This window comes from Rattus norvegicus, chromosome 5 (genome assembly GCF_021556685.1).
Source record: "Rattus norvegicus strain SHRSP/BbbUtx chromosome 5, alternate assembly SHRSP_T2T, whole genome shotgun sequence".
Lineage (NCBI taxonomy): Eukaryota > Metazoa > Chordata > Mammalia > Rodentia > Muridae > Rattus > Rattus norvegicus.
Genome location: NC_141538.1, coordinates 74,409,613 through 74,434,184, shown reverse-complemented (window position 1 = coordinate 74,434,184; position 24,572 = coordinate 74,409,613). Strand labels below are relative to the sequence as shown.

At 43.0% G+C, this 24,572-nt stretch overlaps 1 long non-coding RNA gene across 1 annotated transcript; it reads left to right on the top strand.

Annotated features, from left to right (window-relative positions):
- Positions 1-1,651: 1,651 nt before the first annotated feature.
- LOC148005793 (uncharacterized) lies at positions 1,652-24,118 on the top strand. Its single transcript, XR_015621423.1, has 3 exons — positions 1,652-1,915; positions 2,802-2,904; positions 21,298-24,118. It is a non-coding gene; the product is annotated as an uncharacterized LOC148005793 (long non-coding RNA).
- The last annotated feature ends 454 nt before the right edge of the window (positions 24,119-24,572 follow it).

Genomic DNA, 24,572 nt, shown 5'->3' with positions numbered 1-24,572 from the left:
TATTTATTTCATGTGAGTACACAGTTGCTGTCTTTAGACACCCCAGAAGAGGGCATCAAATCCCAGTATAGGTGATTGTGAGCCACCATGTGGTGGCCAGAAATTGAACTCAGGACCTCTGGAAAAGGAGTCAGTGAGCTCTTAACCGCTGAGCCATCTCTCCATCCCGAATCATCCTTCCTTTACCTTGAATCAGATCGTCCTCATTCCTTCCCACTAGTGAATCACAGTCTAGTGCATGGATATAGTCTATTCTATCCATCAATTGGTGGTCATTTTTGTTGCTTCTGCTTTTTGGCTATTACAAATACTCAAAATTATGTATGAACACACATGCATATTCATATGGGGTACATACCTACAACTGGAATTACTGGATTATGTGTAAATACATGTTTTAGCTTTTGAAGAAATGCCAACTCTTCTTGAAAGTGAGTCCATTCATATCCCATAGTACATAAGGGCTCCAGTACCTCCACATGTCATCAAGCCTAGCTATTATGTCATTTAAAGTCTTATCTATTATGAGATGATTTTGTTTTGAGTTTTCCTAAGGCTGAATTTATGTTTTTATTTATAACTGACATACCTTCTTTGCAGAGATTCCCACTGAAATTTTGTGAACATTATTTTAATTGCGTCTGGTCTTTCACTCCACATACAATATCTACAGTTAATGCAAGGAATGAGTGAAGTTCAGCAGTGAGTTGGACTAATTTCTTGTTCATTACTTCCCTATGCATCTCACGTCAACATCCCAGCTTAACTTTGCCCTTTTTCTTGAATATTCTCTAGGGATTATTTTCTTCAGAGGGTATGGGTTGTACCTTTCCTGAGTTCATTCATCTCTATAAAGATCTTTATTTCATTCTCACTTTCTAATGAAATTTTAGTTATAGAGTTCTAGACTTGAAGTAGTTTTCATCCAGTAAAATTTTATCTTTCATGTAGCTACTGCAGTGGTTCATGAAAAAACCTGATTGACTTTGTAGACAGGTGAAGTTTTTTTTTTTTCTTTTCCTAGATGTTTGCCCCTCCACTCCCAGCTGAGGTGTTGCAATTCCTCTCTTTGGCTATTGTTTTAACATTTAATTTTTTGGGAGTGTTGCCTTACTTTATTTCTAATAACCGTTTTTTGTTTGTTTTTTTTTTAAATTTGTTTCCTCTAAAACATCCAAGAGCTCACTGTTAAAGCTGTTGGGGTCTGTTCTCCATGATTCTTGACCTTCAAAAACTTGAATTCCTTCTCTGCTGTTTTCTGGGGAAATTCTTGGTCCCAAATCTTCAGACCACTCTTCCTCTTTCCAGTTGTGCCAGTTTTATAATTCAATCGACTATTCATTTTCGTCTGTTAATTAATGGCCCTGTTAAAGCATTTCCTTGATCTTTAGTTTGCATGGATAAAATGGATAAATGGATTAAAACTCCATTTATCTCTGTAGGTTGAGATTTTCTTCTCTTTAAACCCCTGTTCTGCTGTCAGTCACTTAATTGTTCATTGGACATAGGATCCGAATTTGCAGTTCCTCATCACAGTGATGGCTTGCCTCAGATCTTCCGGGGAGAGTGGGTGGACAATCCATCTTTGCAGCCAAGTTGCTATGTTTATCTCCACCCTATTGGCTGCTACCACCTGGTAGAAAGGAAGAGAGGAGCTTTGTCTTGGATGTACTTCCCCTTTCTTTCCAAGGAGGCCTGAGAAGGAATGAGACATATGTCTGGACAGCTTTAAGGGATGACCTCAGCTCTGGTATGGGTGCCCTCCCACTACATATTACCAGTGTGTCTAACTTCTTCATTTTTAAAATCTGAATTCTTACAGTGTTTTTGCCTAGAGGCAAGCACCTCTGGAATGGCCAGGTACTCTTCAGGGGAAAGGGACGGAAGTCAGACTGATGCTTCCCCACAACGCCAGGTATGTCCCTCTGTCTACTCTTCTTTGTAGCCACCCTTGATTGGGAAGTGAACATTTTCTAGAGTGTTCCTCCATGGGAGAAGCTATACTCCCCACATTCATAGTAATCCCTCTGCTTTCTGATTTTTAAGGAACTCATTACCGCTTCTAGAAAGACCAAGGGCTTGATTTTGTTAGTTTGGAGTCTCATTTTGGATTTAGTTTAAAAAAGAAATCATTCTCTGTGGGGCTTTCAGATTTAGTATGGGAAAAGAAGCTGCAGAGAGGTCGTGTCTTGTAACAAAAATCAGTGTTGCTTTATTGGAAGGCAGAGTCCTCTGGCCCTCACATTCTCCTCCTTCTGTTCAACCCTCCAATTGAGAGAAAGAAACAGTGACAGAGATGAACTTGGAGAGTCCTTTGAGAGACGCATTTCAGGAAGGGGCACCTCTTCAGTAGCTTGGGACTGTTTATCCTATTTACATGTCTTGTAATGACAGGTGCCACCTGCAGCAAAGGAACAAAGGAGGTCTTTTTCAGAAGTATGGGACAGAACCAGAAGCTCAGCTATAGACAAACCCCAGCTGGCTTCTTTTCACCCTGTCAATAAAAGGCCCTGTGCTTGCACTGTGGCTCCATTATCCGCTGCAGCTTCAACGCCAGGACAGGCTCCTCCTACCTCCGTCGCTGACAGCCGCTCTTCAGCTGAGCCCCGCTTCCTGGTGCAAAGGCAGCTGCGCACACTCCACATGGTCTTGGAGTGTCTTCTTCTTTCCTCAGACTTGCCGAGGGCAGCAAGACATTTCTTTCAAGAGTGCTGCTCCAAAGCAGGCCCAGAGTCTGGCTTTCTGGCTTGTCATCTCAGTATTCTTTTACCTCTAGACTCACTTTTCACTTTTCATCTTAGAGATACCACGACAATCGTCAATAAGCAACCCTGGAGCGAGGCCTTGAGTCCCTTGGACACAGCTGGAAAAGTTCATATTCTAGGCAGGTGTCCCTGCAGAAGGGTGAGTTCCCGCGCGGAGTGGACAGCTACGGTTCTTTCCTATATCCTGGTAACAGCAATCCATACTCCTTTGAGAAAGTACGACTTCTCTCTTACAGTGTGACTTTGGAGAGATCTATCAGCAATCCAAGAGTTGTGTGTTTGCCATGTTAGCCAGACTAGCTCAATGTCTCCAGTCATAGAGGCAATTAAATGGTGGTCTTGGAGTGGGCCTGTGAGGTGAGTCCTCCCTCAGGGTTGATGACAATGAAGCAACACTGTTTGCTGAGTGATAGGGTCCTTCTCATTCAAGCCAACAGTGTGCTTATGTATGGGGATGGGTCTAATTGGGTTATGGTAAGAGAAATCCAGCAGATCAGCTTTTTACCAGGACACAAGAAGAAGCTGGCAGCCACTGTCAGGAAGGGGGACCTTCCTAGAACTGACCGCACTGGCACACTGTCTCAGACTGGTGGCTTCCAGAATAGTGAGACACCAATTTCTGTCCCTTCAGCCACTCAGCCTGTGGGTCTTTGTTGTAGCAACCAGAAGGGATTAAGATAAACAGTGGGGGAGACATTTTTCTTTCAGCTCCATCGTCCTCCGTGAGGATGTAAGCATGATGCTGCCTTCCCAGGCTACCTGCTTCTCCTACCCACATCACACATCTCACGTTCTCACACACAAGAAGCTCCTACAGAGGTGAAATGGCGTTGATATTAGGGAGGGAGAGTCAAGAGAAATGAAGGGACTCAGGCAGAGCAATGATGAGCACGCACATGCGCGCGCGCACACACACACACACACACACACACACACACACACACACACACTATTTGCATATGGTTTGTAACTAAAGAACTCCTTTAACTACTTGCCTTCTTTTGTTCCTAGGAAATGCTTAGTTAGTTTTCCTCCAGGAACTAACCCAAGGTTCTGAATTCCTCCAGACACTATAAGGGTCCCAGCACACTGTAAGAGACTTATAGACAGCCTTGCCAAGGTTATTTGTTTTGACTTCTTCTTCCTTTTTAATCTGTTAGATTGTGAGTTCTTTGAAAGCAATGATGTGTGTCTAACTCATGTCTAAAGCAGGCAGGGCTAGATATTGGGCAGAGTATTTTAGCCACCATGAGAGAAGCCCTGGTGTAAGCGTGGGGTGGGTCAGAAGGTATTTTTTTCATTAAGAAAGCTTACTTCTGATATCAAATCATGTATCACTGTCTTCCAAGTCTGTTCCCTGATGGAAGTTTTCTCATTGCCTTTCAGCAGCAGGAAGAGATCTAGACTGTTCTTTATCATTTCAATGTTTTAGACTATAATTATTTTATGCATAACAATGGCTTTCATTAGGATGTTTTTGTACACATACAGAATCTATTCCAGTCCTCTCAGCTTTTGTTCCATTACCTTCTCCTGTGCTCTTCTTACTCTCATATGTTCCTTCCCTCTTTCTAACTAGACCTCCCTCATGGTACCTTTTGGTACATATGATTCAGTGAGGTTAGGGTCATGTAGAGGAATATGGGCAGGCACCTGTTAAGAGGAGCATGTGCACCTTACCAGCAGACACCACTGAAGAAGTTGTCTGTCTTTCCCCATCAAGTATTATCTGCTTATACATTCCAAGAAAGGATGTTGTTCAAATCCTTACCAGAAAGCTATAGAAACAATGTCAACTCCTTCTCGAAAGGTCTCAACAACCAACCAAGGCATGCTTTCACCAAAATTCACTCTGAGGAACCAGTGAGGTACTCACAGAGCATAAGTGAGGGCCAAGTACACAAGGTACTCATCCCCCCAAAGCATCACTGGAAAGCAAAGTCTTTACTCCTCAGGGAAGGTAACTTTCCCATATCTGCACAGATGGAGCTCTCCTGTGTCAGTCTTTTCATACCTATATACATTAGCCACTTCCAGAGGCCATGTGCAATTGTGACAGAGTTGTAAACAACCACCCTCCCTTGCCTTCATGAGGGGATTCAATAGTGAACAGACCTAGCAGGGACAGTCTTTTCACAAGACACCATAGCTGAATTCCCCAAGAGTGTATTACTTGGCTTGGAGGAGATTTATGAACACAGAGCACTAGGCCCCTATGGGCTCCTCCCCTTTTCATGGCCAAGTGTAGAATGGCCCAATCTCATGATGATCTTATGCAGGGAACTACAGCTACTGTGAGTTCAAGAATGCAGCAACTTTGCCATGTCCAGTGTTTCACATGGAGCCCCAACCCCTTCCTCCTCCTTGTATACCCCTCATCCTCTTCTTTGAGTTCTCTGAGTCATGAAAGAAGTATTACAGATGTTTCATTGTGGCTGTGTACTCAGTCTTTGATTCTCTGTATTTTGACCTGTTATGAGTCTCTTTAGTCACTGCTAACCACTGCAGACAGAAGCTTGTCTGAACACAGCTTAGAGCAGCACTATTCTCTGGGCACAGGCAGTTATTTAGAAGGGATTTGACAGGCCCATCATGTCCATTTAGCAGAGTAACATCAGTTGCACCAGTGCTAGAGCCTGTGCCTGTCCCAGCTAAGACCAGGTTTATTGTTCCAGGCATGAATTCCTTCCTGTGGAGCAGGTACAAAATCTAATCAGGAAGCAGGTGGTTATTCCTATAACAGCCTTGCCACTGTGGTACCCGTAGATTCTTCATGCTTGGTGGGCCAGTATTTCTATACTTAGGGTCTTCATTTAAAGAAGATTGTTGTTGACAATTCTTCCCTGGAAGGGAAGTGTTTGCTAGCATTATAAGGGCTAGCTGACATGGAGGAAGCTTCTGGTCTAGTCTTCATTTGACTTCTCGATGTTCTGTCACCAAGAAATGTGGCATATGGAGTAACAGACCTTAGTAAGTAATTTCTAGTGGGCAAGCAACAGAAGTGGCAATTGTCTAAAGAGTTTTTGTGGGCCTCGGGTGTCTCTCTGGCCAATTAGTTCATGGTAGTAGCTTCCCACTGGTAATAGGATTTAATGATCCATGGTTTCCGGGAACAGCTTTATTCTTATATCATCTGAGATAGTTGGGCTTTATACAGAGTAGGAGAGTGATGCTCAACCTTCCTAATGCTGTGACCCTTTAAAACAGTTGCTCATGTCGTGGTGACCCCAAACTATAAAATTATTTTGTTTCTACTTCCTGACTCTAATTTTGCTACTGTTATGAATTATAATGTAAATATTTGACATGCAGGATAGCTAATATACAACCTCTAAATGGGTCATGACCCACAGGTTGAGAACCACTGGGATAAAAGAAAGTCATGGATGAATTTTAATCAAGGGCATTTAGAAAAATTATTAGAGTATTGTATTGAGGGAGGCTGAGCTGCGGACAGACAGAAAAAAATCAGTAAAGAATTAAAGTAAATATTTAATGTAGGGGGAGGGTCATAATGTCTGGGACATTGTTGGAAGGAGGACAGAGAGAGTGGCTTTCTGTGATGCTTAGTCTTGATTGCCAACTCCTTGGGATTAACAATCACCATGGAAATATACCTCTGGACGCATCAGTGAGACGGTTTCCAGGGTGGATAACTGCAGTGGGAACATTCACCCTAAGCTTGGGTAGTACCATGCCATTGGCTGTGGTCGTGAAATGAGTAAAAAGAAGAGAGTGAGCTAGTCATGACTGCATGCTGCTTCCTAAGTGAGGCTAGGACATGACCAGCTCCCTCAAGAGCTGCTGCCATGATGGACTGGCACTTGAGCTGTAAGGCAGAATAAACCCTTCCTTCTTTAGGTAGCTTTTGCTGTCTTGTTGCTATGGAACAATCACTAATATAACATCCTCATCCTTTCTCTACCCTGGTGAATAGCTGCAGCCATCTTTCTTCTTGGTGCACTTCTGCCCCGACTTCTCCTCATCCTTCTCTGTCTCATCTACAGGCCTTGCACTGCCTGTAAATCATCAGAGAGTGATGCTTTTTCCTTGCCCCATAGAATCCTTGGGAGTTACGTCTTTGTCAGCATTTCTGCTTCCAGCTCCAGTCAGATCAGTTCATGTTTCTTTTATGAAGCAAGGACACCTGATTTCTGTCAGTGCAAGGCTTCAGACCGCCTGATCAGCACTGTGTTCAGGCTGGCCATATCAAATAGACAGAGGGGGGGAAAGCAACCAAACTAGTGATCAGATTCCAAGATGAAGCTGCCAGGAGTCCACACCGTTTGAGACAGTGGGGATAGATGAAATTGCAGACTCCCATGGAGCTAAGATGACAGCCACTTGGAGCTGTCTGTTCAGTAGCATGGAGAAGTGGAGGACTGGCTGCTGGCCACTTGGCCATCAGAGCCATCTCTCTCTAGTGTGGTCTCAGTTTCTCACCTGTAAAGTATCAGCGTTCCCTTTAGGTCTCTTCGAAAATCACCTGGTCCAGACTAAGTGATGTACAGAGTCCTAAACAAGTTTCTTATTTAAATTTGTGGTCCCAAGAGTTGAAGCAGTCCTCACCCTGTGATCCCTTCCTGCACTCATGAATTTACCAAGCTATACTGGCAATCCATTCACTTATTTATTCCTGCATTCAGTTAATATCTACTTGGTCTCCACTTTCCTCTAGATCCAGGGCTCAGTTTTAAGGTTTTAAAGAGGTGTGTATCAATAGACATTCTGGACCTTAAAAGTTTATCATAGACAGAAAGATCTAATATTGTGGCTAGGTAATTACCATTATGTTTCAAAGTTCAGGAAGAATGCAGCAAAGTCAAGAGTCTATAATAACTGTTGAAATGTATATTATTTTATTCATCTTAAATGTGATATATTCCCTGGAGTAAAAGTTACATATTCCATAAATAGATAAAGACTTCTCTTAGGTAGTTCTAAGAGTTGAATTTCTCTGGTCAGGAAGTTGAAGGAAAACCATTACGAAGAAAGGAAGTATAAGGGTCAATATCTGTAAATATAACAGAACTTGCTCATTCTTGGGAAGATTAAGGAGTTTCCATGGGGCTTCCATTGTGTTCAAAACACTATAAAGTTAGTTCCATTAGGAGAAAAAGATGGAGAGCCAGATGGTAGGAGGATTGTACTGTGTTAGAGAACTTGGGCTATAACCTGATAAGGAGGAACCATTGAAGGTACATCACAACAATTGTTGAAAGAGTGAGTCCCTTGGTCCTGCTGTGAGTTGAGGAAGAAGATGCCCCAGGCCAAGAGGCCTGTGATAGGTTTTCCTCAAAGACAGTGCATCCCTGGGCTGAAGGCCAGCTGGAATAAGCAGGATAGTTTCACTTATGGATTCTTCTCTACCTCCACAGAGTGGATTGGGGTCAATGACTCCCAATGAAGGAGAAGACAATTTGAGCAGCACATTGCCTAAGATGTGCTGACAGATTAAATATATCAAGACAACACTGATATCTAGTCAAATACCAAAATACACAAGACAAAAGCATTTGTATGAAATTCTGGGTTTGCTCTTTCTTACTATCTCCTAGCCTAGCTAGAGTACACTAATAAATATGTCTTTAATTGCTATATTCAAATGGAATAAAGCAAAATTTTGGCTCAAAGCCAACCAACCACATAGAGAAGCACACATCTGTTTAATCTCTTGTTTATGTGGGGATGAGAGCTCATAAGTAGAGGGGGAAAGGCTCTGGCCAAGTTAATGATGGCCAATTAATGCCATCATTAGGTGGATAGGAAGCATGATCTCCTAAATGCCTGGCCACCAGTTCCTCCAGAATGACCCGCGGCTTCTGTCTGTGTCACTGAAAGGATAGTGAAATTGACTGAGTTGAGTCAGAGCAGGTGGTCTACCACTCTAAGAAGAGGAAGCCAGACTCTCTCCTGAAGTTCAGGGGAACAAGACTTTTCCATATGCTGACTCATTTCCTGTGGGGCCGCCTCCCTGTTTAGAATGTTGTGTGCCCACTGAGAAGTTCAAACTACTTTGGCTGGCACCCAAGGCCTTTTATCTTCCTGTCCTGCCTTCGACTCCACCACACTCTTATCTCACATAAGCTCATCTACCCTGGTTCTCAACTCCATTTGGAAAGCTTTTAAACATGTATGCTCTACATAGAGTATACCTAGAGTGGAGGCCATTGGCACCTGCGTGTCTTAAAGATCCCATGGTTCTAGTTAGCATCAGTAGTGGAGATGTCACTCTTTGACCATACGTAATTCCTTCCTGTTGTTCAACTCTGTCTTGCCCTGCCTTCTCTGAGGCTGTGGACACTACTTTCTTATTGTTTCTCTTTTACTTTTCCAGATAAGCTTTTTGAAAACTGCTGTCCTCCCTCCAAGATGAGTTTTTTTCTTTGGGTCTTTGTACCATCCATCGTCATAACATTTGTACATCTTTGCTCTCTGTACATGTCTCTTTGGAACCCTAGAGACTGTAAACTTAGAAAGAAGACACTGTCCTACTTACATTTTCTTTGTTGTTGGCATTATAGGGCCTAACACTTAGTGTGTGCACTGGGAAGATCTGTGGTCTGCATAAATTCTGATACTCACATGACCCCATTAGCGAGTTACAGGGTACAGCTGAGAGATCTTAGAGGTGCTGTCTTCCCATGATTGGTCCTTTCCATCTTTTATCTTCAAGGAAGAGAAATGATCCATGAAATAGTCCTGAGCATCTGCATGGAAGAGGTTCATGTCTCTACTATGGAACTGATTTTCTGTACAACTGAAGAGGGGAAGCAAGAATAGTTAGACCAAGATAGGGATTGCTTGGAAACCTACTGCTCTCGTTACCTGGATGAAGTATGTGATGATCACGAAAGTGTCTGAGCATCTCTGTATTACTGGATATGGGCTTTAGCACACTGTCTGCCAACCAGCGAGTTCTCCATATGGATGACTCCCTTTCCTTCAAGACGACACTGTTTCAGAGTCTCACAGTGCTCCCTCATTGTGCTCTCCTAAGCGTACTCACTCTCTGTCTCTTTCCTTCCTACTTTCCTGCTCCTCACTCTGTTCTCATTCCCCTATCTCTTTCTGTATCCCTCACACATTCCCATTCTTCACCCCAACTCATTTTCTTAGAATGTATCCCAGGAGATGGACTGGATTCCTTCGGCCCCCTCTCTTTGCATCTGTGACAACTGGGGACAAGACAGGCATACATCACCAGGTTAAAAGCAAGCTGGGAGAAAAGTCTAATTTCAACTTTTGCAAGAGTCTAGCTCCAGAGCAGCAAGCACCCTGTTTCCTTGTGCTGAGAAAGAGAACTGAGGTCTCTGACATAAATTCTGCACTGTGTGTTTTTATTACCGCATAATCCAGGCTCGTGCCTCTTGTCCGCATACCATAGGTAATGGAAACCTCATGTTCTACTGATCTGAGCTTCTTTGTGGTTAACTCTTGCAGAGCCAGGTATGCACCCAGGCCAAAGGAATCCTTTCCGAATGGAAGCTGTTTTTTAGGACAGGCAGACACTGCCTCCCAGGTTGAAGGAAGTCACCACAGGGTGGGGTAAACTTAAAGGTAGAAATGTGACAAGTTGCTGCTTGTCTAGACAGGCATGCTGAGGGAACTCCTGAAGTAAACCATGCCATTTTTAGTGTGGTCACTGGCTCAGAGCAGGAACCACCCTGGATCCATGGAGCTGGCTGGTCCTCATTTGTCGCACATTTTCTTGGGGCCTTGATACATTTGGAGAAAAGGTCTAAGAAGCCAGGCACAGCAAGAACACATAGCAGAAGGGCATTGCCTTGAGATAGAGTGTCTGTTGTTGAATTGCTCACACAGTCTGGAGGCTCTAAGGAGAAAAATCACTCAGTGTGCCTAAAGATGCCAGGAAAAGCAGCTGTAGAAGAAAATGTTTGATCTTGACAGTTTCAATGAACAAAGAGATGAGCTTTAAATCAGGCAAACCAGGAGACCAGCTGAAGAATCCTATGCAGTCAAATCAGTGTGTGCAGGGGTTCTCTAAGATGTTCTTATACTGAAGAGGAGGTAGGAGTAGGGAAGTGGTTAAGGCCTGATGATGGGGTCACACTGCTGTCAGATCCCAGCCTGCTTAATGGCATTGTGACCCAGTTTTAGGACTCCATGCTTTTGTTTCCTCATCTGTAAGCTGAAGACCTTAATAGTGTCTGCTCAGAGCCCACACTGAAGATTAAATAATGAAACACATAAAGCCGCTCCTCCAGTTCCTGGCACTTTAAAGGCCTCGATAAATGTTGCCTGTCTGTGCTACCAGGGAACAAAGGACACCCTGGAATGGTCAGAACACATGTTGTTCAGAGACAATGGAAAGACCCAAGGTTAGCCAGGGGACAGATGGTAAAGGAACTAGATGCTGCTCCAAGGATTTGGACGGGTTCCTCTGGGTCATGGGAAAGCTTTTGAGGTTAATTCACTCAGATACTGTCCTCCAGTTGGTTTCCCCTCTTGGAAAGACCTTCCACAAAGCCTTTTTTTTAAATCCTCCACTGGGGATACTAACTATATTGGTGATGCTTGTCTCTTTCCAAACAGAAATATCAGCCCCATATGGCTTGGTCCATATTTACTGAACTATCTGGCCACCTCCTTCTGCTTCTAGCCCTGGGCCTAGGATTCAAGAGTCTGCGCCCAGGTTTTCCTTTTCAACACTCCCAACCTGTGTCCATAATGATAGAAAAAAAAAAGAAGGAACCCAGTCCAGATCTCGCCAGAGTTCTAGGCCTCAAAGCAACGTTCATAAAAACAGTGTTTCCTTGTCCCAATTAGGACAAGTTCCCTAACAAGAGAAAGCCCCTGGAACTTGGCCACAAAGTGGGGCCACATTCTGCGAGTAATGCTGATGGGATGTGAGCAGGCTCTCTCCAATGGAGGCTCAGGTCTGTTTGTGGGGTCATCAGGGTAATGGATCCTGGCATCCAGTGTGCGCTATCTTTACAAACGTCACTTTCACTTTATTGTACATTAACCCCAATCTCTTCACAAGCTCTAAAATAAAACTTCTTTGCAAACAACCAAGGTCCATCTGCTGTGCTGTTAAAAATACCCCTGCATAAAAATCCCAAAGCGTCAGATGAATCCACAGTAAGGGACATCAGAGTGGGCTCACCTGAAGATGCCTATCATTAGGTGACATGAGCGTTTCCTCTTCAGGTTGAGGGATTGATGCCCGTTGGAAAGGCAGAATTCAAAATTCCCTAGATGGATCAGATTTCAAATAGTGCTTCACATGGCCCTTTGAGCCCATAGATATCTACCATTATGGGCTTTCAGTGAATCTCATCCTATGGATTTAAGACAGAGCCATTCTCTAGTTGGGAATGAATGAATGAATGAAACTAGGAAATGATTAGCAGGTAAGGGCTTTGTGACATCACTCAGTAAACATGACTTTTATTCACTTCTCATTCTGTTCTGTGATTATTTCATTATAGAGAAAGGACATGTCTCCATGTTTCTGCCAACAATCTGCAAGTTGGGTCTCATTTCCTCCCCTGAAAAAGTAACCCCCAACTGTGAGTGTTTAAATTGATCCAATTCTGCTGCCATCCTGCACGGCCCATCTATCACAGCAATTTGTACAAATGCCACTCCAGCATCCAGGCCTATGTATCATGTATTTTGAGATTGCACAGTTCCTGAGGCCTTTGTAAAGCAAACCTTTCATGAATAAATCAGGAAATACCCTGATGCATGCTTTATGTAGAGGAAGATATTCTATTTAGGTCACGCAGGGAAGTTCTGCCAAGTTTGCTAAAATGAACAAATCCCCCGAGTGCTGTCTACCTCTCCACATTCTAAAACACCAGCAAGTATCTCCCAGACCCCCGCGGCTGTGCTCCACAGACACGGACGACTCCGGGTCTAAAAAAGAATAGTTTGATCACCTGAGGCACCAGAGACTTTCAAGTCAGGAGCCAGGCAAGGAGTTCTGCTGGTCCATGGGAGGAAGTTTGCAAGTGGTAAAAGGGTCCAGTGTGGGGCCCGGGGCAACAGGACTTCTGCAGGCAAAGGAGGAAGGAAGAGGGAAAATTACAGTGTGTCTGTTCTCTCGGCCTGTATTTTGAATCCACTTAAGCGAGTCCCATACTTTGTTCAAGTTCAAAGCATTGCAATTGACTCTTTCGAGCCCCTCGCAGAACACAGGATGTGGCTTAGTGCACCCCCATCTCCCTTCAGCCATGGAAATTCTCCTGATAAGAGTAAGGATTTCCAGCCAACCTCAAATTAGAGAGTGTTATCTGGAGTAGAAGAATGCAGAACAAACTGCTTAGAGAACCCTTCCCTTTAAGGAGCGCAGGCAAGCCCAGCTTCTTTTAGCTGGAAAAGCTGTGTGAGGTTGGAAGACCTAATATGAAGAACCGGATCCATCCACTCAGACCTGGGCGGTCAGATCATGGAGCGGTGGAAATGCCTTAAAGAAGGCAAGCTCCATACTTGGATAGGGCTTAAGACAATGGACTTTGTTTGAATCAAAGACTGACCTTTGCTTTTGGGGTTCCCAAACTTATCTTAGACAGTGCTGTGTGTTGATTGTCGATCAGCCATGCAGGGACCCGTTGCTAACAAAACTCACAGGAGACACACTCAGGACAACAATAGCAAAACAATTGAAGCTGTTCAGGTTGTTGTGGGAATTTCTGGCTTATAGTGACTCTTTAGGAAGTCAAAAATAACCTGAAGGTTACCTGGAGGTATAGAATCCAAGCCAAGACACTTTGTTCCTGTTGCTGTCTCCGACCTGAGAGAATGCCTGCTCTACAGTTCTGTCCCTTTGGTTGTACGCGACCTATAAAGACTGTATGCTTCTCTCTGTTTCTAGTAAGCGCTTCCAGACATCTGCCTTTGGTTCAAGCTCTCTTCCTTAGCTTTTCCAGACTGGACTCTTTTTGAGAATCCCTTTAGAGTTGCCATTTTGTGCCCACCCACCCCCAAAGTGTTACCCTCTGTGACCTTTTGTTGCCAAAACAAAGGTTTCAGATGTATTTGGTCACAGATATTAATTGACTTTTGTTTTTATTATAGTTGTCCCTTGTTATTAATGAGATTTGGTTCTGGGACACTCTGGGAGTACAAAAATCTGTTGATTCTCAAGTCCCTGGTTGGTGATATTGGTATATAACTCTCTCATATCCCGCCTCCCTTCTAAGGTATCTCTAGATAGCTTCCAATAGCTAACACAACATAAATACTATATCAATAAGTGTTGTGCAGGGAATAATGGCAAGAAAGATATTGTACATGTTATGCATAGACATTACTTTTTCTTGACTCACAGCTGAATTCGTGCTTACAGATCTACAAACCTAGAGAGTAAGGAGTATTCTCTTTTCAGAGTGTCACTGATTTTCAAGTTCTCATGAATATAACTTTCAGGTTCTTGCAATGCTTACCTGATTCAGAGGTTTGAGTGTAATTTTTCCATTTTCTTCTTTCTTTCTCTCTTTCCTTCTCATCTTCACACCCATGGTATTGTGTATTCTAGGAGACCCTCTCTACCTCAACTTAACTCCATCTTTACTTTGCATAACCTTGAACAAGAGTCTTCATTCATAAGAGACTAGCCAAAATATTTTGTCTCCTAAATCTGGGCAGAAAGAAACTCCTATGGAGAGCTTAGTGTGAACTTTGCATTGTTATAGGAATTGTTATATGAGTGGGGAGTGACTTTGTTGAAGACTCCACAGTTAATGTGTCCACATTTTTCTCTGTCTTCCTTAGCACTCCCCGCACGGTCTGGCACATACTAGACAATCAATAAGAATTGGTCGCTAGTGGTTGTTTGGTAAATGAGAACCTCAATGTGGGAATCAATTCTCCAAAGAAATAGGAGAGGACTTGAAAGAGTACGCACATTTTTCTCATTAGTAAGGTAATTTGAGCTCAAATGATGAAAGTTTAGAAAGTACATGTGAAGAAAATTTAAATAATACTTCATATTTACAACCTGTTAGCACTTGGCTGCGTTAAATAGAACCCTTGACTTGGATTCAGTCTTTCTCATGCTCTCCCCTCTCCTTCCTTTTTCTTACCTTTTGTCTTACCCACACCATCTTAATTTTTTTCAAAGTGTTGCACTGTTTCTTTAAGTGCTGACTACAGTTTAGATCTAAGGGTACATTTTTTCCCCTCAGTAGGCAAAGGAAGACACCATTAGCTCACTGTCAATTTCATTACTTGATTAATTAGCAAAAAATCTTAGAAATGTCCTGGAGAACCTGCAAAGCCTCCTTCTCTCTTGGTTTTATCTTTAAGTTAATAAAAGTAGGAAGAGCTAATATTTATTCAGTCCTTTTCATGTGCCAGACATTGGTCCCAGTCGTTTATACATATTAACTTATTTTGTCCCCATGGCCCCATGACTGGCAGATATTGAAGGGATCTTGACTTCTGCATGGTTAGCAGATAATAATCCTATATCTACAATAGTACAGCTCAGACAGTTCTGAAAATGAGAAAGTCTTGGCAAGTTCAGTGCAGTCTCACTTCTGTGGTAAACCTAATCCAGTGTGATATGAAGCTATTCGTGGTCTTGATATGTCCTACTATGGATGACCAACTTTCATTCCTCCCATCCAAATTACTATGCATGATTATGGGATGTTATCCCAGATTCTTCTAAGTTTTTAGGTACACACATACCTACTCCACATACAATGTAAGCCATTTTGCATCAGCTAGAGCTCTATGATTTCAAGGTCAGTCTGGCTTACACAACAAATTCTAGGCTCGCCAGGGCCTCAGAGTAAGCCACCCCACCCAACAAAGAAATTTTGCACCTTAATTTATATTCCAATCCAAAGAGTTCAAGTCTGTGGTTTTGTGCATTTACTAGAACCTCTACATGAAGAAATCAATTCCTGGAGCCACTGATGGACTTGCCCAAGCTGGGTCAAGTTTCTAATTCAGAGTAGTAACTGACCATAGAGTTCTATTGTTTTTTAGATACCACTTATTTTTTTAATGTGTATGGATGCTTTGCTTCCATGTATATCTGTATACTGTATGTGGGCCTGGTGCCCCTGGAGGTCAGGAAAGGGCTTTTTATTTCCTGAAACTGGAGTTACAGATGGTTGTGAGCTACCATGTGTGTCCAGGGAATAAACCTGGGCTCTGCAGAAGATTAGACAGTTCTCTTCACTGCTGATCCATTTCTCCATCCTCTGTACAGATTTTTCTGAGATGTGACCTTATTTCTTTGAGACTTTGGATGTCCTGGAATTTGCTGTATAGCATTGGCTAGCCTCAAACTCGTAGAGATCTGCCTGCTTCAGCCTCCTGCGATTAAAAGTGAGTGCTATCATGCCTGACTTAGCAATAACAGTCTTCATGTTCAAGTCTCATCTTCCCTGCCCCACAAAAATGTGTATAGCCTTTTCCATCACACTAGCTTTGAAATGTCTGAATACATTTCAGGGTGAAGACAAATGATGTTTGGGGAATCAGATGACTTGGTCATCCCAAATGCCACGGAATTACAATTCAGGTGAAACTGGTCCTTCTTCTAATCCCATTTTACTGTGTCCTCTTAGCTGACCTGAGTTTACCAGGCTAGTCACACAATATATAGGCTACCACAGAGTCACATTTTCATCAATGCCAGCATGGCTTCTCAAGCTAGTTGCACAAAAATGATTCTAACACCTTCTAATTCCTCAGGAACCAAAACTAGGTTAACTCAGAGCAAACAACTTTGGAATCTTAAACTTATCTACACACTACAATTTCCCAGTCAAGGCATAAGCCTCAACCAACACTTCCTATATCAACCACAGAGAGAGGAAGGCATGATTTCTCCAGATACCAAACCTTCTTGTTGGAATACAATAATGGTAAGAATAAAATAATTACTGAAACACAAGACCAGAAATAAGAGGTCCAAACTCTGTCTTTTTGATCATAGACAAGTCAATGTAGCTCTGAACTCTCTGGAGACACTCACATGTCCTACCAATGCCACATAAATACTGTGTGTACCCAGAAGCTACATGCAATTAAGCCCAAAGACATAGCAGAATTATCAAGACATTTGATGTGAAATCGGGTAGGCCTTGGAACTTACTTCACTTTGGGATAGCTTAATTTAAAATTTTATAAAACTAGAGAAATTGTGGATGGGAAAATGTGGATTGCTGTCTGTATGCAGGTGAGGGCACACACAAGAAAAGGCTATAGCCTGTGATTGGGCAGTAGATAAAGTAGGCAGGCTGAAAGTTTTAGAGATGAGGGAGATAGTGACACACAGAGGGAGAAGGCAGGAAGATGGAGGAAGAGAAGGACGAACTAGATCCATGTGAACTTAAAAAGCCACAGGTAATTATGATGATCATAGAAGAGAGAGATTAATACAGGACAATTTGTCCAACCTAGGTGGGTGGCTTATAGCAATATCAACTGACTTTGAGTTCATTGTGCGGGTATTTTGTGGGTTGAGAATTTGCTGATATAAATCTGACTGGTAAATTCCCAGTCTCTAAAGTTTTGATTTACTGGGATTCAGGGATGTCTGACAGCTAACCACAGGAGGCAGATGGTTGGAAATGCAAACAAAATCTACAAGAGAACCGTGAGTTGAGCGGTCACTACATGGGCAGGAAATTGTATTACTAGAGAATAGTTGGCATTAGCATGGGTGCTTTATTTATATCTCATGCAATAATTGCAAGACTGGCAGACTATTGTTCCAGTGGTAGGTCAGATTGTAGAAGAAGAAATGGTCTCTCTGCTTTTATAGTTCACTAGATTGCTATCTCTGGTCCCCTGCGAATTGAGAGAAAGAGAATCCTTTCTGTTGGTCTTTTTCTTTCCCTCTCATAACTGAATGTCTACTACTAGGTAATATCCATCCCAAGGGAATAGAATCCTGGATGCTTCAACTCAGTAATATCATAATTCATACCAAAACAGCATATTCACAGTTGGAGACATGTTCACACTTTACCCTAAGTCTACTTTCTGTTTCTGAAGTCAGATCCTGATGTTGTTCTGCTAAGGCAGCCTGGTTGAAAGAAGATAACTCCATAGGGTTAAACAGTGAGAAAGGCATTGATGCGACCTGAACCCTGAGCCTTGTGCACAGAACCAAGAACCCTACTGCTGAGCAATGTCCCATAATGTGACAACTATGATGCTCTTGACATTCAGAGCACTGATGGAAAAAATAGCTTCATCCTCCCCCCACCCATCCTGAAAGGAAGTCCTACAATGCTTGTGCTGTCTCCTTGGCTTGGCGGTCTTCCCTCAGACATGACAGTGATGGGAAGCATCAAAAGAAGTTTTGGACATCATCATCTAACTCCTAGGAAAACATGTTCTCTTGCTGTTCTCAGCATTAAGCTCCTGATCCGCTTACCCAGCATACTGCTCTTGGCTGTGCCTTCTGCTAACTGAAGAGGTTCAGGGGCAATTCTTCAACTCAGGGTCGGAACGTACTATCCAGTGTTTCAAAGGTATATATGAGTGGACAGAGACTGAGACAGCAGGTGAATCATGACGGGAGCTAGCTAGCTAGCTACTCTCCTTTTAACAACCCCCTATGGGTTACCAGAGGCAACTCTGGCTTGGAGCAAGGCACAGCTATGTATCCTGTGGGGCTTCTCTAATCCTTCATGGTGAGGCTTTGGAAAATGACTCGCACATCCCCACAACCTTTTGTGCTATTCTGTGGAGTATCTGTCTGCCTCAAGGACAGCCTTGAGGAACAGAGATTAGCTTCATGAAGTAAGGAAAGGATGGAGAGGAAGCCTTCTGTAATCCTTATGAGTTTTACAACCACCACCTATCTCTTCTAACAATTTGCACACTGAAATCATGTGCAGTTACTTACCTGGCCCATTACTTACATTCATCTCTCCTTAGGTCAGGTTGCCAGCCCCTTACAGGTCAGTCCTGCTCCTTGGTCTTACTTGAATCTCATTTCTCAGGACTAAGGCTTGGATCCTGTGCCTGATAGTAACTCAGAGTGGCTGCCAATTGTCAACAGTGGCAACTTAGTCATTCCAGGGAAACAAAGGGAAGGAAAGGTGTATCACCAGATTCACTTATTGAGGGAAATTAGGTCTACCAAAATATGATAGAATTCTGACCTTTGTGCAGTTTCAAGAATCAAGAATATTCCCTCCCTAGACTAAATATCAGATAGCTACTTGCTCTGGACAATGTGGACCACAGCAAAACACAGAACTTGTCTTGTAGTGCAGCATCACCTGAAGTCAGGAGGTCCTCATCTCTCGATGCACATGCAATCACCTGGGACTTTCAAATGTCATCCCTGGAGCCTACTTCAAATTAATTGGATCTAAATCTGAGGCTGAGGTTTAAGGAGAGCTGAGACTCTTAGGCCATAATGACTGAGAGGCACCATCTAAGTGACAGTTAAGTACCAAGGTTCTTTGAGACCTTGCCTCATCACTATCAGCTCCATGGATCTTGGTTTCTTCATCTAATGTAGGAATCATTATAGAGCCCTCTGCAGCTTTGGTGAAGATCATATGAAATGACGCACAGAAGAAATAAGTCTGCACAAGCCAATGCTTGCCACTACTCATGTGAGCATCACTATTTTATTTCTGTTTTCATTTCCCTAGAATGCTTAGGTACCAAAACTATGCTATTTATTTTGATTAATCCTAAAATGTGAAAAGACTTATAAAAGATAATGCAAAATGAGTCACACCATCATTTCTCTGAAGGAAACCATGTGTGCCAACATGCTATAAGCTTAGCTCTTTATTTGTGTTATCCCATTCAACATATTAAAGGGTCATTATCACTAATTAGAGACAAAGAATATGAGGTTCAGAGTGAGTATCACCATAGTCTTTCAGATCCAGTGTGACAATCTGAATTGGAACTCAGATGCCACTGTTTTTATATTTGTTCTCCGACCATTGAACCATCCGTGATACTTAGTTGAGTGTGTCAGATGTGATCTCTTCCCTTCTATGGACTGTTCTAGTTTGCTTGCTGTCTGTTGCTGTGTTAAACAGCACTTGGGGAAGAAAGGTTTTATTTCATCTTGCAAGTTATAGTTTATCACCAAGGGGAGTCAATGCAGAGACTGGAGATTGGAGCTTGAAGCAGAAACCAGGAACTCAAGGCAGGCTCTTGAAACAGGAATCTCAAAGGAACACTACTTATTGGCTTACTCTCAGGTTCACTCTTAATTAGCTTTCTTACACATCCCAGGCCTACCTGTGCCTAAGAATGGTATCATTCACTGCAGATTGAGCCCTTCTCCATCACTCAATAATGAAGAAAATGCCTGCAGACATGCCCACGGGCCAATCTGATGGAGGAAGTTCCTCAATTGAAATTGTCTTTCCCCAGGTGTGTGCCAACTTGACAACCAACATTAGCCATGGTATGAAATGTATAGGGAAGTGGAAGGAATGAATTGTGTCAAGTGCAGAACAATCTGAAAAGACTTTCTGAAAGAAGTGAAAACCCATTTGGGCCTTAGAATAGAAAAAGAATTTTTCACCCATTGCGAAGAGAGGCTATGGGTAAGAACTCCCTTGGCAGGAGAAATCAACATGGACAAAGTAAAAGAACAATGACACACTGAGATGCAGTGGAGTCTCGACACTCATCTACTTCATCCTCCTCTTCATCTCGTGTGTTGCTGTCTTAACACAGGCATCCTTCCTCTGAAGGAGGGCTCCGGGAGAGACTAGAATATCATTTCCCCCCCTCCAATGTCTTTTTATTAACAGCTAAAACCTCTCCCTCATTCACTCTACTATTCTATTGATGTCTGGGGGAGTTCTGCATGCCAATCAGATGTCAAAGTTGCAACAGGGAGCACGAGCGTGGACAAGAGCTGTCTTTTCCCTCAGTTAAAACAAAGCAGGTAGATGTGTGTGTGTGTGTGCGCGCGCGCGCGCACACGTGTGCGCGCGTGTGTGTGTGTGTGTGTGTGTGTCCGTCTGTCTGTCTATGAGTCTGTGTGTCTGTATGCACACAAACAAACATGAGAAAGAGACTGAAGGATTCTGTTAGGTCCAGCTCAAACATTTCCTAAGACACTCAGTTCCTTTCTTTTTGCTAACCAGACTTCAGGCCCCATCTGCTCCAAGCAAGACCAATGCCAATTTCTCTTTCTTCATCCATGTTTGTGGCTGAGCTGTCTGCAGTGGCAGAAAATGAATACTGTCTGTAGATCTCAGCTGTGGGGTGGCCACTTCCAGTCAGTTTTCACAATGTGATTGTACTACCTTATAGCCAGTTGGTGTCCTTTGCTTACAAAAGCCATGGGAGGGGAAAGAAGAGACTCCTCTTCAGAGGAAGATTGTTCGAATGTTTTATTCTTTCTTTCTTTCCTTCCTTCTTTCTTTCTTTCATTCATTTTTTCTTTCATCCTGGAGAGAGAGAGAGAGAGAGAGAGAGAGAGAGAGAGAGAGGGAGAGAGGGAGAGAAGGAGAGAGAGAATATGCATAATATGAACTGTGATTTTTCCCCCTGGTGATTTTCTCGGCTTATGCGTTTATCTTTCCACTCTCCCATTCCATAGGAGGAGGAGGAGCAGCAGCAGCAGCAGCAGCAGCAGCAGCAGCAGCAGCAGCAGCACCACCACCACCACCACCAACAACAACAACAACAACAACAACAAAATGTGTGTGTTAACCATGCTGCCCCAGAGTTCAGGTCAAACTTCTGATTGGAGTCTAACGTTAATAATGGGTCTGTTACTTGGTGACCTAGGCAGGCAGGCTTGCAATCCAATGAAGGACATATTGTGCAAAGTCCAGGTCCAGAAGTAGCTGTGCTGCTGATTCCAAGAGGAGAGACCTCAAGCTCCAGACTGGTATTGGCAAAGAACACAGGGAGAGTGGCACTATGGGAACGAAGTGTATAGACACAATGTCAAAGTTTGTAGTGTGAAGGAGAAAGAAGCTCATAGAAAGTAAGCCCCGAGGCTTATTGTTGGAGGAAATCTGGCTTCTTCTCTTTGGCTGAAACATGCAAGCTTTATTTTGAAGGCCCTAAATGGGGCAAATAAGTGTATACCTCTCCTGAGGCAATGGGCAGGTATGAAGTATGGCTAAAATCACCATGAATGTTAATATGTGCTATAAGCCTCTACTGTAAGCATGCAAGCAACTTCTGATGCACATTTGATTCCATAATTGGCAGCTATTACACTCTCATTTGCTTTCTGAACTGTCTTGAGCAAAAGGCAGTCCATCACCATGGCAGCTATCTTGAACATTCCTTGGTGTCTATATACATTCAAATCAGAAGACTCAATGAATCATTTTCTTTTGTGGAAGTTCCCCTGGTGGAAGATCTTCTCTGATTGGTTGCAAGCCTGACATAACATAAGCCTTAATGAATGTGATTGGTCCAAAATGAATAGCTGTCAGTAGCTAAATAAATGATACTGATTTCTTACGGGACACAAGCACGCCACTTGGGCTCTGTCAGTGAGTCAGTAGGGAGATACTCCCCTGTACTGCATCCCCTGATGTGGCAACTTCAGGTCAAATGATGACTTCTCCTGAGTAGTAAATCATCTCCTGTACCTTGGCTTACCTGGTCTGATCTGTGTTTTGTCAACACCCCTATACTGTTTTCATTACCAATCCAGGCTCCCGAAGAACCAAGCATTTGTTCCTGGGTCTCCAACTTCTGACTGAAGAGTGTCTTCAACAACTCGACAGCCTCATAGGTTGGGTACCTTTAGGAAATCCCTATAGATAGGTCCCAGTTTATGAGACTTCACTGTAGCTTCATAATAGCCCCTTGGTGATTGGCACTCAGTTACTGAGCAATACAAGTTAGAAAACTATGCTTGGCAGCTTCAAGAGGTAGCTGTAACTTTCCTACTAGCAGTACCCATAGGCCTGAAAACACCATTAATCTAGGCCTTCTCAGAGCCCCCACCTATCTGTAGGACCCTGGTCCATATTGTCTCTACCAGAGCTCCTGTGAGTAGCAGATGTTTGTGTAGGTGCTCTGGCCATGGTTGATACCAGTTCTGAATGGTCCTTCTGGTACCTAGACTTGGAAGCATGTCATCTTGCTAGTGGCATTGACAAGTAATGTGTACAGTGTGACAGTAGCTGGGATAAAGGGAAAGTGGGAAAGGAAAGTAGGGATGACAAGAGGGGAAAAGGGGAAGTGGGAAGGAAAAGTAGAGATGACAAGAGAGCAGGCCCAGACCAGCTAAGTTTCAGAGAACTGTCAAATCTCAGGACCAAGGATCCCAGTCTCTAAGCCAAGGGCTGTAATATGGTCCCCGTTAAGGGCTAAAAGTCAAATACCTAGAACCTCCATGGGGACAATGGCACTTGTAAGGCCCATGGTCCTGATATCCAAATCTCTCACATCAGAGACTGTGTTTGGTACTTCTGCCTACCTACCACGTACCAGTACTGACAGACTGGTACTCAACTTCAGAGAAATGAAGACCAGTGGAGACTGGTATGGAAGAACTCTCATTCTGTTCAGGTGGAATAACAGAATCATCAGCTAGCTTGGTGGTGCCAGGACTTTGTACTACAGGGTTAAGAGGCCTAGATTAAGGGTCTCTTAATCTAGGGGAGGGAAAAAAAACTTCTGAATGTTATCATAGTAGAGATGAAATGGGCTTTTTTGTTTATTTACAGTGAATTTGTCAGGGAAGCACATGATTTTCCCAAAATAAAAGTAGATCATAAATGCACTATGAGGTCCAATTCAGCCTTCCCAGGGTCTCAGCATCAGGTGGGAGCTCAGATTTTTCAGTTTCTTAGTGGTGTGCTCGTGAATAGTCATATATTTTACTCAATCTGCTTCCTCGTTTGTAAAATGCAATGCATAGTAAAAGGGATGATGTTTAGGGAACAGATACATTATGTACAAGTTAATAACCATTTCCCCAATCTCTAAGTCCAAACTATCTTTAACAGTCCCGTCCCGTCTACTAGCTGAGGCCCTCAATGACCCTGAGTCAATCAGAGCCACCAAGAGTCTTAAAAGCATTCAGTGTGTTGGACACAAGTTCAGCAGAATCTGAATAAGGATAGAATGAGAGATGGACTCCATCTAAAGGGAGAGAGGAGCCAGAACAATTTCCAGGTTTCTTTGTTGAGCAATATTGTGAGAATTGCTTCCACTGATTGAGCTAAAGAATGAACTTGAGAACTGAATTAGTAATTCTGTGTCAGGAATCTTGGAATTTCTGTAAAAAATCAGGAGAAAGGCTAGTGAGATGAAGGTACTGGCCTTCAAGCCTGATGAATTGTGTGTTCCATCTCCAGGACCACACATATGGTGGAAGGAGAGAACTTATTCCCACAGTGATTCGCACGCACGCACGCATGCACGCACGCATGCACGCACGCACACACATATCACAATAAAAAGTTTAAAATGAAGAAGTCTCTTGACATATAAAAACACACACTAATTAAGCATAATAAAAATTTTAAAATGAAGAGGTCTAAAAGAAGATAGTGATCACTATCAAGGGTATATAGAGACAGTCAGAGAAGTGTCATGGCTGCTTTTAGTTGTTACTGTTTTGAAAGTAGGAATCTCACGTCTTCAAAGGTTTAGGACTTAGCTTACTGGATAACTGTTGAATATTCGTCTGTTGAGTCCAAACATTTAAAAGGGAGTTAAGACATAAAGGACTTAAGTAATTGGGTAATGAATAACACTGTCTAGGCACAGAGAAACAGGGTTAGTAGGTCAGTTCACTAAAAAAGCCACCAGGGCATGTGTCATAGAAGAGAAAAGGGCTCGGCTAGCTCAAGTTGACTCTGATGATTTTCTAGGGAAAACTATACCTGTTTCTGAGCC